This window comes from Saccostrea echinata, unplaced genomic scaffold, assembly GCF_033153115.1.
Source record: "Saccostrea echinata isolate AGI-Se365-2 ecotype Australia unplaced genomic scaffold, CSIRO_AGI_Sech_v1 ptg000032l, whole genome shotgun sequence".
Lineage (NCBI taxonomy): Eukaryota > Metazoa > Mollusca > Bivalvia > Ostreida > Ostreidae > Saccostrea > Saccostrea echinata.
In genome coordinates, this window is record NW_026889781.1 from 1,055,796 (window position 1) to 1,073,107 (window position 17,312).

The 17,312-nt window shown below is 34.5% G+C and overlaps 1 long non-coding RNA gene across 1 annotated transcript; it reads left to right on the forward strand.

Moving 5' to 3' along the window:
• The first annotated feature begins 230 nt into the window (after nucleotides 1–230).
• LOC133197938 (uncharacterized) lies at nucleotides 231–8,594 on the forward strand. The gene is made up of 4 exons (XR_009722451.1): nucleotides 231–306; nucleotides 1,965–2,130; nucleotides 4,170–4,354; nucleotides 8,360–8,594. It is a non-coding gene; the product is annotated as an uncharacterized LOC133197938 (long non-coding RNA).
• The last annotated feature ends 8,718 nt before the right edge of the window (nucleotides 8,595–17,312 follow it).

Below are 17,312 nucleotides of genomic sequence, written 5' to 3' on the forward strand. Positions count from 1 at the left end.
AATTATGTCTCTAGACTAGTAGTGTTATAATCTTATATATAAATATTGCTTTTTTAAAGGGTAGAGGTGGGATGATATACTGATAAACCAATACATACCAATATTTTCTGCTAAGATACGGTTTATGATATATGCATTGAAATATCAGTACGAAACGATACATGAACAACCTATCAAAAAATTGAAAATGGCCGCTTTTACCAAGTGAAGAGATGATATTGGTATTGTAAACGCTCTTTGCAACTAATAAGTCGTAGATAAGAGGGAAAACATTTTCACTCTTGAGCATCCTCGGAAGACGGTTAGGTACTGTACATAGAAAAGTTCAGTTTGTAAAGCATCAGAAAGTATCTTTGTAAAGCATCAGAAAGTATCGTTTCCACAACAGTTAATATTATTAGTTAGTGTCCATCTGCACTAACAGCCAGTAACAAAGCATGGATTCTCAAATTTCATTAAAAAGAATTTGAAATTTTGAAACAAATTGGAAATTACCCTTACTGGAGAAATTGGGAAAATCAGCCGGGGTCTGGGGGCCACTGTCACTGGACAAGCCCTGCTGGGGGGCCCAATTTCAGCATTTTAATGACCAGTTAGAGTGCATAAAATAGCAAAGTAAACCATTTTTCACATAGTCTGAAAATTTTTATAAAAGAAAAAAAAATATTTGTTCTTTTCATTATTGTAAGGGGAATTTTGTACTCATCAAAAGGGGAAAATGGGATATTAAGGGAAATTTTCTTTTGAGGAAAAATAAGTCTGAATATCGGTAGTAAATATGCCCTAGAATATTGTTTTGTAAATTTTTAGTCAATGAAATTGATGAACTTCAAGTATCAGTTTCAAAGCACATTTGATTTGGTTTGTTTATTGTTTAATGTCCTTCTGGAGAATTTTTCACTCATATGGAGAGTATTGGAGACGCCACCACTTTCTGGTGGAGAGCTGCAAATTTTGACCTATGCTTGGCACTCATTGCCATTGAGCAGTGAGGGATCTTTTTTGTGCCAGCTCCTACTGCGACACGGGACCTTGGTTTATACGGTCTCATCTCATCCACGTCCCACAGTGGGATTCTAACCTGCGAAGTAAGGATCAACTCCTTACTCCGCAACTCTAGAGCAAATGCTCTAACCACTGTACCACGTGGGCGACCACATTTGGTTTGATATAGAGTGATATAGAATCTTGATTTATTGTCAAGTAGACAAATATTGAAATAAAATACTAAATTTTTGTGTCACCTGCAGAGCAGAGCGGCACTAAGAGATCACTTTACCAGGTGTCTGTCTGTCCGTCTGTCACACCCTATATCTCAAGATCTGTAAGAGGTATGGATTTGATATTTTGCACATATATTGCTTGGCACTATGGCTTTTGTAAATTACCATGGTTACCGACCTCTTGACCTTTGACTTCTTTTCAAAATAGTTCATAGGGCCGATTTACAGCATATTTTTGACATTTAAAAGGTATTTCTATGCCATTTAGCATGTGCACTGTTTGTTGTAACACAATATGAAAAATACCAGCATTACAATCCACTTGACCTTGACCTTTGACCTACTTTACAAAAAATACCTTGGGAGTTTAGGTTAACTTATGACTTTTGAAATTGAGAGACAGGATTTTGATATTTAGCATTTATACATGTTTATGAGCTCATGATACTGTAATTTGAATCTGTATGATATTCAGTTACCACATAAACTTATATTTTAATAAAATACTATGCAAATACATCGGGACAAGGTATTCCACAATGGATCATGTTAAGACTGACAATTGCTGTAAAGATAGACTGAAATCTCTTTTGGAGGATTATTGGAAACACATTTAGCTCATGATAAAATTATATTTGCTATTCGGGTCAAAAATCGGTGTTGAGTGATGTAGCTCATAGACTTTTCTTGTAATCATGGGTAAAAATATACACATATACTAATGAAAAACTATTATTGCAGATTTTGGAGTTTTCACAACAAGAGCAAACTTAAGGCAACTTTCTTCTTGAAAATGTTGGAGACTGAGACGCAGATGTTAACAGACAACTCTGCATGGAATTGGAGGATAAGAGTATATAACTGAATGCATTCTGTCTGGATTTCTGTATGGTGACAGAAGGCTTTGGTAAGTCAAGATAACTGTAAAAGATCATAAGTAAACAATTATCATTTTGAAATCTATGCTTCCATTACCATAAAAAAATATTCACTGACCTCATTTGCTGACCTCATGGTTATTCAGTCTTTGAAATGTACTTTTTTGTTTTCAATTGATCTTACTTGAAAGGAAACTCAAATTAACTTTGTGCTAATTTTAGCCCTTTTTTTCAAATGAAACCCTAAGTCACTCAGATAAACTATTTGCTATCTGCTTTTGTCCATCCTTCTTTAACATTTGAATATTTTTAGCTTCTTCTCTGGAGCCGATGAACCAATTTCAACCAATTTTAGCAAAGAATATCTAGTATGATGAAGGGGAACAAAAATTGTGAATTTCATTATCTCTGCCACCCCCTCCCTTTGGGCCTGAGGGATGGGGCTAAACCCATTAAAACTATTGCAATCTTTAAAAATCTTCTTTTTTTTTACTCCTGGAAATCAAGCAGTTGAATTGCTGCCATGGTTGAATAAGCATTAAGCCCTCTATCAAAATTTTGAAATTCATTGTCCCAAGGTCAGGGGTTCCGGTGTAAGGGTGGCACTCCATTGATTAAATATGGTGAAAATGCATTATTTCTTTGAAAATATTCTTCTCTGCTCCTGGATATGAAGCAGACAGACTAAGTACAAAGTTATGATGAGCACCTCTTCCAAAATTATTAATTTCATGACCCTTGGATAGAGGGTTCTAGTGTTAGGATGGGGCTTTAATGATAATTACATGTATAGTTAAAATGCATTAATTCTTTTGAAAATCTTCTTCTCTGTCTCTGATTATTAAGGGGAAAAACTAAGTGCAGGTTATAATGAGCAAGGGTGCTTCTTCAAAAATTGTGAATTTCATAGCCCCCAGGATGAGAGGTTGGAGGGTGTGGTCTATGGATAATACAGGTATAGATTTCTTTGAAAATTTCTTTTCTGCTCCTGAGTATTGAAAACAATACTAAGTTCATGGTTATGATGAATAAAGTCGCCTTTTCCATAATTTTGAATTTTATTCCCCAAGGGGTCAGTAGTTTTGGTGTTTAAGGGCAGGGCCCTATTGGTTATATAGTGAAAATGCATTATTTCTCTGAAAATCTTCCTTCTTTGATCATGTGCATCAGGTTACCAATCTTACTACATAGTTATGATGAGTAAGAGTGCCTCTTTTAAAATTGTGAATATCATGGCCACTTGTTTTGGTGCTAAGGCATGGTTCTTTTATGTAAATCTATAGTAAAATAATGCATTGCTCCAAAAGCCAGTAGTGATAAATATTCCTCACAAGTCAAAAGTGATAAATATTCCCCACAAGTCAACAATGATAATAAATATTCCCCACAAGCCAACAGTGATAAATATTCCCCACATGTCAACAATGATAAATAGTGATAAATATTCCCCATAAGTCAACAGTGATAAATATTCCCCACAAGTCAACAGTGATAAAAAGTGAAAAATATTCCCCACAAGTCAGCAGCACAGATACTTATGGATAGGACACCCCCCCCCCCCCCCCCTTAGGACTTGGACTTTTTTTCAGAAATTATATTTATTACACTTATTTATCATGTGTACCATTGGAATAAATCTGTAAAACCCTAGAATAATCATTCCACACAAAAAATACCCCACTATACATTATAAGAGAGAAAGGTATGCCTCATCATGTTTACATTGTTCCCCCTGCTGGTCTTTCTGGGTTTAAAAACATTTATTGGATGTATGGTGGTCGAAAGTGTTAAAGTAGCCCCCCCCCCCCAATTTTTTTGGAGTTATTAAATTGTATGTTACAAAGCAAGCAAAGATGCAGTATTATTGGAGCTAGATTAGGTCACATTATGAGGTCCCAATTTTTCATGGGGATAAAAAAGTTTCTGAAGAACAGCAGAGCTTAAATGACTCAAGTGAGCACTGTTGTACATTTGACATCTTTTAGAACATCTTTATATTTAAGATTAGACTTAAGTTTATAGGAAGCTATTGATCTTAGGTTGAGTTGACTTCTTTTTCTCTTTGAAGATAATCAAGACAATCAAGAATTGGAGTGGCTAAGAATCAGATGGAGACCAAATGTCAGTTCACATGGAATACCAGGGTTTGCAAAGGAGGACATTGGAACTGGCTTAAGTATTCAAATTTCTGATGGCAGTTGATGACAGAAGATGTCATACTTAGGGAAACATTAGATTAAATTACTTTGAATGGTAAGACTTGGTTATTATACCCTGTAAAGTTCAGTATATAAACAAGATATACTGTAAACCAACTTTGACTTGTCTGCAAGAAAGATCTGCAATTTTTGCAACCTTCATTACTTGCAAATATTTCTCATTACAAACCAATCATAAGTTGTGACAGTGTATTATGGTAGAATGTTTCCTTCACTGCAAAAATTAATGCTTACTGTTGCAGATGGATTTCAAGGTAAAGAATCCTGAATAAAAATTGTCGGGAATAATAGTTGGTTTACAGAATACATGATTGTGCAGTTGAACATAGGTATTTTGAACACTGATATCTCGAATACAGTGGATATGTGTGTAATTTTTAAGTCCCAATCACTTATTATATTTAATAAGTATTTAACCCTTAACATCTTGAATCCTCCCGATATCTCCAAGTTTTTCCACAGTTCCAATGATAGTTCGAGATAACAGGGTTTGAGTATCAGGGTTTGACATTTATTTTAACAAGTACTAGACATGTCAGGCTACCTTCCTTAATTTTTACTAACCATAAAATCACTTGCCCTGACCAAACTTCTTTTAATTGCTTATTTTAATTGTTAACTTTTGAAACTATCTCTTATGCGTGTCAAGAATCTGAACAGCCATTTTGAGTCTGGTTCATTAATTGGGACATGAAAATTATGAGCCTTGAAGACATTCAACAAACTTTACTAAAATTATTATCCTAAATATTATTAAATACAGAAAGTGTTATTTGGTAAGTATTTATACCATATCAATACGTTTCAGCCCAGACTTGTCTACTACAGCTTAAAAAAATACAGTGCTACCTCGGTATATTGCCCTCCATCATATTGCCACCCTCGCTTATTGCCAGGAATTCTTGAAGAACAGATTTCCCCCTGTATTAATACACCCGTTATAATGCCACCCCTGCTTATTGCCATCTGCCACTGGTTTTGGGAAACAAAAGGTCAAATTATGTAAGAAAAAATCCTTGGTAACAATGTCAATTATCTAGCGTGCGTCGGTAATTTGGACACCACACCCGTGCTTTGACAGTGGTTGCGGTGAAGTGACTTGCTGGACTAGGAATTCAGCTAGATTAAAGATAATTGTTGCATAAAACTTAAAATTAGCAATGTCTTTGGAGTGTGTTTATAAGATAGAAGAATTATTTCATCACAGTAATGGAAACGTAAAGCGAAAGAAAGCGTACAAATTTAGATTACAAAAAAAGGATTGATCAACATTCGACCTATTTGATTGTATATCGCCAATTATTGCTTATCATGGATAATGCACAAAACCATAATAAATGCAAAAAATCATTTGCGTCCCCTTAGATTAAGAAGCCATTCAATCAATCAAAAAGGAAACCCCATATCTTTTTTTAGACTACTATAATTCCGCACATGAAAATATTAGGAGTATTGTTAGCCTATCATGGATAATGCACAAAACCATAATAAATGCAAAAAATCATTTGCGTCCCCTTAGATTAAGAAGCCATTCTATCAATCAAAAAGGAAACCCCATATCTTTTTATAGACTACAGTAACTATAATTCCGCACATGAAAATATTAGGGATATCGTTAGCCCTGAAATTTCCTTTATTTGTCGGGCATATATTGGTTTGATTGATAAATATCAAAACAGAATCGGAAGAGAAGTACGCAGGTATTAGCAAACATGAGCATACATGTCTAATTTAACGGGTTGACGTGTTCTGACATGTGACTTACCATTCGTCAGTCATGATGCTTTACCAACTGAACATTTTAACCGATTCAGAAATTCTTGAGATGGTGAAATAATCTACTTTTGTTTCAGATGACATTAATGATAATTCTCAAAAACTTTTTTTTTTATACCAAGAGGCTATAACGGCCACTGACATCTTTGTCATCGGGTTATTAAATTCTTATTCAACATGTGCATGACGAAAGGAAATTGATGTGTTCAATATTCTGATATTTTTATTGCTTTTCAGTCAAAATATTGTAAACAAAAAAAAAAAAAAAATAATGACCTTTATTACAAAAAGAAATGAGAGCTGCCCTTCTATCATGTGACATAAATAGATTGTAACGGAAATAAATTACGTAATCTACATGTATTTATTTTGTTTTGATTACCCATTGAATTGTAATTTATGTCAGAATATGTTATATTGCCACCCTCGCTTTAATGCCAAAATCTGTCTTGGACAAAAGTTGGCAATATATACTGAGGTAGCACTGTATTATAAAAAAATTTTATGGCTAAAAATAACAATTGTGTTATGAAGGGAATTTCAACTTACCGAGCAATGGTTGTGTTTACATTTGTAAAAATAAGATTTTTTTTTTTTTTTTTTTTTTTTACAATTTTGAATATATTTATTCAAAAGACTGAAATGGAATTAACAGTTATCAACCTGACCAAAAGGTCTAGTTCACATACATTGCACACAACCATACCATTCATTTAACCAAGTTGGTCTGATGTGCCTTAGTGTTAAACCCTGATTATAGATGGCAAAGTTCTTCATTTCAGATTACTGGTTAGCCATTTTTGGGAGACATGTATCAGTACTATAAAGACATTTATAGATAGGTCTATAAATACAATGCATCAGAATACATTTTTATGACATGAATATGGTCAGGACATATAGAGTTTGTCATGTCCGTCTTCCGTCCTTCCATTATGCTTTGCATTTAGCACAGTTTAAAGCTCAGTTTCAAAGAAACTATGATAGGATCTTTTTATCAAACTTCATATGCTGATACATTTGGAGGAGAATTATTCAACTGCATCAACATTTCATGATCATGACCTTTCCTTTGACCTTGACTTACTTTTCTTAAATTTGTGTTTAGCTCAGTTTTAAAGAAACTCTTCAAGATATTTTTTATCAAACTTCATATGCTGATACATAAGGAAGTAAGCTATTGAACTGCATGAACCATTTTTTACTTTGACCTTGCCAATTGCCAAAAAATTGCCAATGACCTGCTTGGAAACATTGATATTTTTTGTTAATTCAGATTTTTCTGCCCCCGCCATAAAATGGCCAGGGGAATATAGTGTTACTCTGTTCTGTCATTCCATCATTATTCACTTCCCGTTCATTATCTCTGCAACAGTTGGACACATTCAACTCAAATTTGACATATGGATATGTCATTTGAAAATGCAGGTCAAGGTCGAATTTGGTTATGGTCCGATGATTTTTGACAGAGTTGTTTGTCTTGAACTTAGAAAAAAATAAGAAATGTTCAGTTTCCACTCTCTTACTTTTGTAGGGATGTATGTATAAGGTTGAAATTGCATGTGCAGGTATTTTTACCAAAAAATACAGGTCAAGTTCAAATTTGGTCATGGTCCGATGATTTTTGACAGAGTTATCTCTCTTGAATTTAGAAAAAATTAAGAAATTTTCAGTTTCTGCTCTCTAACTTTTGTAGGGATGTATGTATAAGGATGAAATTTTTTTTACCAGAAAATACATGTCAAGTTTGAATTTAGTTACGTCCCCTGAACTCAGAAAAAAAATCTTTTGTGCAAACAAATTTAAAACTGAATTTGGCATTTGAAACTTATTTAACTGCCTGCAGAGTCATTTGTGGCATTCGACACATCTAGTTCATACAATATATACAATTCAGGACATTTCAAGAAATGTTAAAAATATGACATTTAAGGGGGGGGGGGAGGATTTATATAGCTCTTTTCATGTTGCATTACTAATATACCCTCGGCTGGGCTTTCATGTCCTATGGACATCTTTCTTGTCTTTTCATTCTGTGAGATTTCTAATATTTAAGTTTTTAATATGCTTATCATTTGAATGCCTTCCAAGTTCATGATTTTGTAGTTGGTATTTCACAAATACTCTGTGCCATTTGACAAACTTGCATTTTACATCTCAGGGGGTGAGGGGTGTGCAATTACAAAAATTGGCAACTAGTTGTATTTTTTGTTGATATTTCCTACATTGCTTTAAATGCTCATGACAGATGCTTTCTTTTCAGATATAAAAACATCAAACGACAGGGGAAAAAAGAGGACTGCCTATTTCCGATATATCGATCTCTTCACATAGCAACACCCAAAGCACTACCATCGAAAAATTAAAATCAATATTTAGGAAGAAAAAATGAAGACATTGATCATAAAGAAAAGAAGTAGGAAGAGTTTTGAATATTATGTCAAGTTGTCAACAACACCACAGATCTGGAAATGGATTTTCTTGCCTCATAATTTATATTAAGTGCATTTCATGCATGACTTTTGATATAACTGTGTTCTCTGTATCACAATTCCTCCATCATGTATACATGTAGAGCAAGGGCAATGTTGCAGCCATCACATCTTGTGTAACACAGCAAAACAACTTTTTATTGTTTGGATTTTAAATGCTTATGATTATACTTAAAATTGCAAGAAAAAGGACTGTACCTGTGTAAAGTACAATGCAGCAATATACAAAAAAGATTGTGATGGTGTTTTAAAAGAAAAATGCTAGCAGAACGTCATTTTCTGTAACGTAACGTCGTAGGGCGGAAAAATTTCATTGATCGATTTTGCATGTATGAATATGTGACTTTGAATTAAAACTAGTATCAATAATATAATAAACATCATAATTAATTTAAGACGATTAAAAGCATTTGGAACTTGATTTTACTTGCCGTCTTTATGGTAACCTCGTGTTTAACTGATTGAATTATATAGATACATGAAGTAAAAACTAGAGATACTGTGAGCACTGAGCTCACAAAATGATACCCTGCCTATCATATATTTATAATGGCAAAGTCCATGTTTTGCTATGGGAGACCCGAAATATGTGTCTGATCAAAAGTGAAATAGGAGGTGCACAATGGCACAATGTAAAAAGATTCTGTGAAAGTATCATTAAATCTTTAATTTATTCAGGCGTATAAGAGGAGTTGCAGATAAGAGATGGGTACCCTAAATATTATTTAAAGAATGGCAGTGTCTATGTTTTGCTATTGGAAACCTGAAATATGTGTCCGATCAAAAAGTGAAATAAGAGGTGCACAATGGCACTATCTAACAAAGATTCTGCGAAAGTATCATTAAATTTTATTGAGTGGTATAGGAGGAGTTGCGGATAAGAGATGTGTACCCCAAAGCGTAATGGACGGACGGAAAGGACACCCCCATCACTATATACCCCAACTTTTCAAGCGGGAGTATAATAATCTGTGTGACTGTCTTGGAATATTTTCATTCTACCTGGTCCCTATGATAATATTAAAAAAAGGAACACTCTATTTATATCCCTTCAACACATTTTTGAGCGATGCTTCGCTCCTAGTGAAGTATTGTGTATAGATCATCATAAACAATATACGACATGCTTCAAATGCCGATAGTCTGACCAACTAAGTTTTCCGGATTTTTCAGATATTAAGCTGATCTTTGTCATGTGCGTCCAGGCACATAGTATCGTTTTTTAAAGTTGGGAAGGGGGCAGTCGGGAAAAAAATAATTGACAACATACCTGAAATGATCTTGAAACGAATGTTTCTGAACTGAAGAGCTAATTATTATCACACGTAACCATTGTGTAAAATCCACACTTTCGATTTCATTTGCACATTATGGTTTTTATGGTTTATAAAAAGAGTAGAGCTACACTGATATTGCTGATATGTGGGTCACTATCATAATTGAAATACATGTACAGGTGCTCATTTATCCTTGTTTTATTGTCTCACAATCAGCACAAGATTGATTTTAATCAACAAAAGCTTGCTTAAAAATATTTTACTCGAAGAAGCAATAAGAGTTGTCCGTACATATTGTTTTCAATTTTCTTTATGATTTTTTTTTTCGTGAAAAGAGGCGCTGCCAAACCAGTCCCCACCCCCCTTCTCATTGAGGAAAAAATAAGAGGAGTAGGAAAGTCTTTAACAATTTTCAATTTCTAGATTGATTTCTATTAATTAACAATAAAGAAAGTTAAATTCAAGACAACCTAAGAGAATAAAATAAAAATAACTACATTAGATAAAAATTTTGTTGCCATTAGTTTGTAACACCCCCCCCCCTCTTTTTTTCAATCTCAACTGGAAGTCTTGGATCTACCATTCTACATATCATGATACTAATAGTTTATACTGAGGGAGGAGGTACATGTACAAGTGTACTAACCAGAATAAGCTGACAATAGATTTAAAAAAAGAGTAAAAATTATTATCCAAAAAAAAAATCTACTTCTTTGGGTTTAAAAAAATCTAGCTATAAACAACTTACGGCCATACGTTTTAAAGAACATATTCCCGTTTTATTGATTTGTTTTTTAAAACACATTCTAAGATCTCTCTCTCTCTCTCTCTCTCTCTCCATGTGTTTTCACATCGCTGAATTCTTAGATAAAACCGTATACTAATAAAGTTGCAATGAAGAGGTGATGACGGATAAAAACTTTGGGTAAATTGTATGTAGTGTACTTATTTATTTAATTTATGTTTTGTCTAAATAGACCTATAATCACTACCCTTTCACTGACTGACGATCTGAAGCATAACTATACTAATAATTAAATTGTGTTAGTTACAATGAAATATTTGGAGCACAGTACAAAAAATGCATAAATATTTTATACTGATGTCTAAGATATACGACATGCATTTAATGCAATTTTACTCACTGGGGGTATATTTGAATTATGTTTCACAAAGGATGACAAGATCGGGTATATGTTTTATGTACATATGCATCAATAGCCTCACTTCGATTTTAATAAATACAGACATATTAAAAATATACCGATATATTCTTTTGTTTTTGATCACGGGCGCGGGATCGTCATGTGCAAGTGTTTTGACGATACCCGATATCGGTGCTCACATAACTGTATACTATAACTATACATTATTTTGTATCAGCTTGTATAAGCCATGGATATAACTGAATTTTGTTAATCAACTGAGATGATTCTTCTGCATGTACATAAAAAAGGTGGATTTTGGTGCGGAAATGCAGATGATTATCTTAATGCGTATTTTTTTCATTCCTTTTTTTCAATTTTTTTTTAAAATTTTCACTTTGGACAGCAACCCATATCATTATTATTTCGCTTGTTTTAAAAAGGTATAGCGTGATATCTTTGCTACACTCTCTATTAATTTGTTTACAATTTAAGTCATGCCTGATAACACTACTAACAACAGTATTTTGAATTATTTCAGAGAGGGGAGGGGGGAGGGGTAGTAAAGAAAGACACCGTGGCGGGAATTTCTGATAACTTATATAATTTGATGGTATCATCCAGTTGAGTTTACATGTAATTAAATCATATACATGTAAATACATGTAGGGGCACTATCTAGAGCGTTAAAAACTTTTCAGCAACATCCCAAATAATTTACAGCCTTTATGACGTCACAACTGACGTATTACTAGTAACGTCATACATAATGACCTAGTCATAGTAAAAACCACAAAGTTTTTCCAGACATTTATTTCAGAAAATGTATGTAGTTGACTATTTTTCACATTTAGCGTTTTAAATGAACAATTTACTGATTTTCTAGCATATTTTGTGAAATTTATATTTTTTTTATTATTACATGAATTGAATGTAAACGATTGATCTACAAATTAAGGATTATTTGATCCAGCAAAATTTAAATATAAAATCAGATTTCATATTGGCCACAGCCACGAACAACAACGATATTAAACATAAAGATTTGTATCGGTAATATCTATATCTATGGGAAGTATAAAAGTTGTTCTTGACTGTGGCCACATCTAACTTTGGGAAAATCTGTCGAAAAAAGGCATTTTTTTAACGTTTTTATGAAACCGTCGCATTTTCCAACCGTCGCACGTGTTTAATGGCGCATTATATAACGATATAAGTTATGTATGGAAAAGAAGAATGCTGTCCTCTAATATTTAACGTATAGTACTCTTCTTGAACCGAAACTTTATTTTTGTGAAAAACACAGGGCCAAATATGATGTTTCGTGGCTTTAGCTCTTTGTCTTGGAAAAAAAGGAACATATTACAAGGATTATTAAGAAAAAATAATATGAAAGAAAGCAAAGGTCATCACTATTATTATGTGAATTAATAATCTTAGCTCTCTGATTGGCTGAGATCCAACATGATAGAAAAAATACAACATGAGCATTAAGTTCACCTGCACGTGACTTTCCAGGTGAAAATATTATACTTATTGCTGTTTTTGATGTCAATACGATGATTTAGACACCCGAGGAGTACATTATTCACTGAGCCCGAAGGGCGAGGTGAATATTGAAGGGCGAGGTGAATATTGTACTTCGAAGGTGTCTAAATCGTCGTATTGACCTCAAAAACAGCAATAACTGTTTTATTATATGATTATCTATTTTTGGTCCAATGAAGAATAAATAATTCCTTATATTGACCTGGAAATAATTCCTTATATTGACCTGGAAGGTCACGTGCAGGTCAATATAACGTAGCATTTTCCCAACATTGTTGGATCTCGGCCAATCAGAGAGATGGGAATTATTCAATCATATAATAAGAATTTTTAGCTGCAATAATGTAGCCCTCTCCAATATTTTTCATCTGATTTCAAAAAAATATCGGAGAGGGCTACATTGTTGCAGTTAATGAATTTTGTCTACATTGGACTAAAAAATAAATTGAGAACTTCCTAATTGATAAAATTAGAACTGAAAAGTTATTTCACCCGTAGAGGGAGGGGGGGGGGCACTTTTTTCTGAACGATGTCTACCATCGGTTAAGTATAAAATGTTCGTGGAAAGGCTTTTTGCTCTCCCCTCTCCCTTTTTGATACAGTATGATAGTGTCACAGGCGACATTATGTACCTCCCATAACTCCACATATTGTCATCTGTCGGTATATCTTATTGCAGGCGACAACAAAATTTGCGTACCCTGAATGTACATATTAAGATAATGCTGGTGATAAAGATGATGATACTGATGAGGAAAGTTAAGAAGGCTTGGTAGCAGACAGGTTGTACATACATGTACATATCTCTTTAATTTGAAATATCTGAAATATCTATCTAAATCGCATCCTACTATTAATTTAACTTTTTAAAATTACACTGATATCCAATGCTTTTGAAGGTTTAATCACATACATGTAGCTTCTATGGAGGCAGGTTTATTGAGAAGACTTTTAATCAAAAAGGTCATGGACCACAAGGCTTACTGAGAAACTTTTGGCCTGTTGTTCTACATTAAGATCCCCCCCCCCCCCCCAATATACACTGTACATGTATTCGGATGTAAATTTCTGATCGCCTTTTGTGACCCAACCCAATATACAGCGGACGTGATTTGATAAAAAAAAAAATGAATATTTCTAGTCTCTACCATTGGATTTTTCCTCTTTAGTACGGTTCCTTATGGCTTTGCTGTTCTTTTAAAATCTACACCAAGTAAGGAAGCTTCCACACAAGTTTCAGCTTTTTTTTTTTGGTCTTGTGGTTCTTTTTGTTTTGAGCAGTGAGGGATCTTTTTCGTGCCAGCACCTACTGCGACACGGGACCTCGGTTTATACGGTCTCATCCGAAGGACCGGTCTCCACGTCCCACAGTGGGATTCGAACCCGCGACGTAAGGATCAACTCCTTACTTCGCGACTCTAGAGCAGACGCTCTAACCATGTCTTGTGGTTCTTGAAAAGATTTTAATGACCCTACCATATCTTTGGCTTTTCTTGATTATTTTCCACAAAGAGTGATTTAAAAAGTCACTTGAGCATCCAGCTCAGTTGAGCCAAAATTTGGACCCCCCCCCCCCCCCACCCGACCACCACCATAATTATATTGGCACATGTATAAGAATAGCAAAAAATACTATCTAGATACATATTACTACTGAACTCAAAAACTATATATAATGACAACTGACAAAAGAGAATATTCAGGAATTCTGAAATCTTTGTAAATCATAGTCGTGTACAATGATCCTTGACAAAAATTTTTTACCACAAAATTTTCTCTTTTCTTTTTTGCGAGTAATTCTACTGTCTGTCTGTCTGTCTGTCTGTCCGTCTGTCTCCCTCCGTGCGTGTTTGTGTGTGTCTTTTTGTCAATCTCTTCACGGCCCCAGTAAATATTCGCTATTACACGATTGAATAATTCCTATCTCCCTGATTGGCTGAGATTCAACAATGTAGGAAAAAAATGCTACGTTATAGTAACATGCATTTGACCTTCCAGGTGAATATAAGGATTTATTTTCTCTACATTGGTCAAAATATACATGTAGATCGGGAAATTGATACCAATAGTTTTGGAAAGCTATGTCACGTGCTACCGACTTCCACTCAGGTGAACATATCATTAGGGAATATATAATTTGGGGTGGGAATGGTTTTGGGGTGGAAGGGACCCCCCCCCCCAACACTTTTTTGTGAACGTAAATTTTTACTTTTAATTTAATTAGAATAAAAACGTTCATTGAAAGGCTGGTCCCCAACTAATGGTTCTTAATACCCCACCCCTAACCCCACCAAACCCCAAATAAAATTTGAAGTAAATAGAATTCTATTTTCGTGGGGGCTATTCAAAGATTTTCCCTGATAATGCCCCTATTGTCCCCCCCCCCTTCCCCCGCCAAAATCGATCCTATCAAAGAGCCTGACATTATTTCTTTTATTATCATTGCAACTAAAGTTGATTTCAAAAAATCCAATTTAATACGACCGGTAACATTTATTTGATTCTGCTTCTCTCATTGCAATTGGCTAGTAACAAGTAAGATGGCATGAACTGCTCAAAGATTTTATATCATTTCATCATTGAATTATATATTAAAACAATTATTGCTGTTTTTGAGATCAATGCGATGATTTAGCCACCTTAGATGTACAATATTCATCTCGCCCTTCGGGTTGAGTGAATATTGTACTCCTCAGGTGGCTAAATCAAAAACAGCAATAATAATTGAACGAAATAATTTATCGGCGACAAAATGTGCAAATGTTCAAAGTACATATTGTCGCCGACGACAGTATGTGCCGATGCTTGACTGTACGTTTAATTTATCGTACATTATGCAGAAGGAAAATAAGGAATTGTCGGCGGCGACAAGATGTACCGATGGACGACAATATGTGCAATGGGGGTAGGTACATATTGTCGCCGACGACAATACGAACAGAACGACAATATGTACAGTCACATTCCTTCACAAGAAATAAAATTTGGAATTTGGAAAAAAAAATTTACCCCCACCCCCCTCCCCCCAGGTTTCAAAATCGATGCAACGTGCCTGATATTTTTTTTTTTTCAATTGTATTAAAAATACAGAGTCAGAAATTCCAAATTAATACAACTATATAGTTATTTTTATTTTATCTTCAGCAATTGTAAACAAGAAAGGTTGCATGTTAGCTTAACAAGTTTGTATTTATTTATTCAATCATTGAATCAAATAATAAACAATTATACAGTTAAACTAATAGGTATCTCGAACATTGATATCTCTAATACCATGAATATGTCGAGGTGAGATGAGAGTCCCCAATTCTTTTTTCTATGCATTTTAACCCTAATATCTCGAATCCTCCGATGTCTCGAGGCTTTTTCTTGGTCCCATGGAGGTCGAGATAGCAAAGTTTGACTGTAATGTTGTTTTTCCAAGTCAGTACGATGATTTATACACACATACAAGTTATACCCCCGCTCCGAATGAGAAGGAGGGGTATACTGTTTTACCCTTGTGTGTCTGTATGTCTGTTTTTTTGTCTATCTGTCGGTAACAAATTTTTGTCGCAGTTTTCTCAGCAACTACTCACCGCATATGCTTAAAATTTTAGCACACTCTTTCTTTAGGCATGTCATATGTTGGGATTCATTTTTGTACGAATCTGATGTCATGTTCTTGTTTATTCGTGCGTCTGTCTGTATCAAATTTCCGTCGCAGTTTTCTCAACAATTACTCTTTGCAGTTCACATGAGAGCGTATATTCACATCAGATTACTAATGAGCATCGCCTCACAGACTTCTTGTTTAATATGTGTGCAGAGCTAGAAAATTAAATACCCCTTCACAGTGTACAGCAACGAAATTTAAGATCCTACCAGCTAGGGTATTGAACGCAGGCACGTTATATCTATACTTATATGAAAAATGTAAGCAAAGTAGGTCAGTCGTTCTCGTTGAAGAATGCAAATGTAATTTTCTAGAACTATACTGACTGCTTAACTTATCGTAATGTTCAGGATAAAGACTAAATTTTTTTTAAAACCAAAAGCCAAACAATCATGGACAAAAGAGTGATATCACTGGCATCGGAAGCGGGCGGAAATGAAAAGATACACATAGGGAAGGGGCCCCTTGTTTCTTGAACGTGTTTGTTAATAGCTTGCCTCGTTTTAGATATTGTTCATACGTAGAGCATACTCTTGCGTATCGAATCAACTGAGAAACATAAATTCCATATGCAGGTGATAAGGGTATCATTGCTACATAAGTAAAAGAAGTTGACGATTGAAAAGTTGAAGTCATTACATTTATCATAAAGCTTTGTTGTTAGGTAACTCTAGTGACGCGCCAGGTCTGGTCTGTAAATTAGTAAAAATTGTTTAAACGGCAAGTATCACAGGTACTTTCAGTGGCACAAGGAGAATAAAAAAAGAATTGAGGCTCAGAAAATTGAAGATGAAAATGTTGCGGTCATTTGCAAGAATATTAATAATTATTTTTTTGCACTACATTATATCAAATTGCACAACTTACTATCTCGTGAAAAGTACTCTTTTTCCGCCCCCCCCCCCCCCCCCGCCTCACTCTTTTCTCAGTATATTATTTTGCTATATTAAAATTTCCACTGACAAATTCCAGGATTTGGACAGTAAATTACCTTTTTTTTGCTTGTCTGATTTTTTGGGAAGTTGCCCCCCCCCCCCCACTTTTGAAACCGTTGCTACGGGCCTGTATATAGTGAACACCTCTTATTGTATCCTTAACG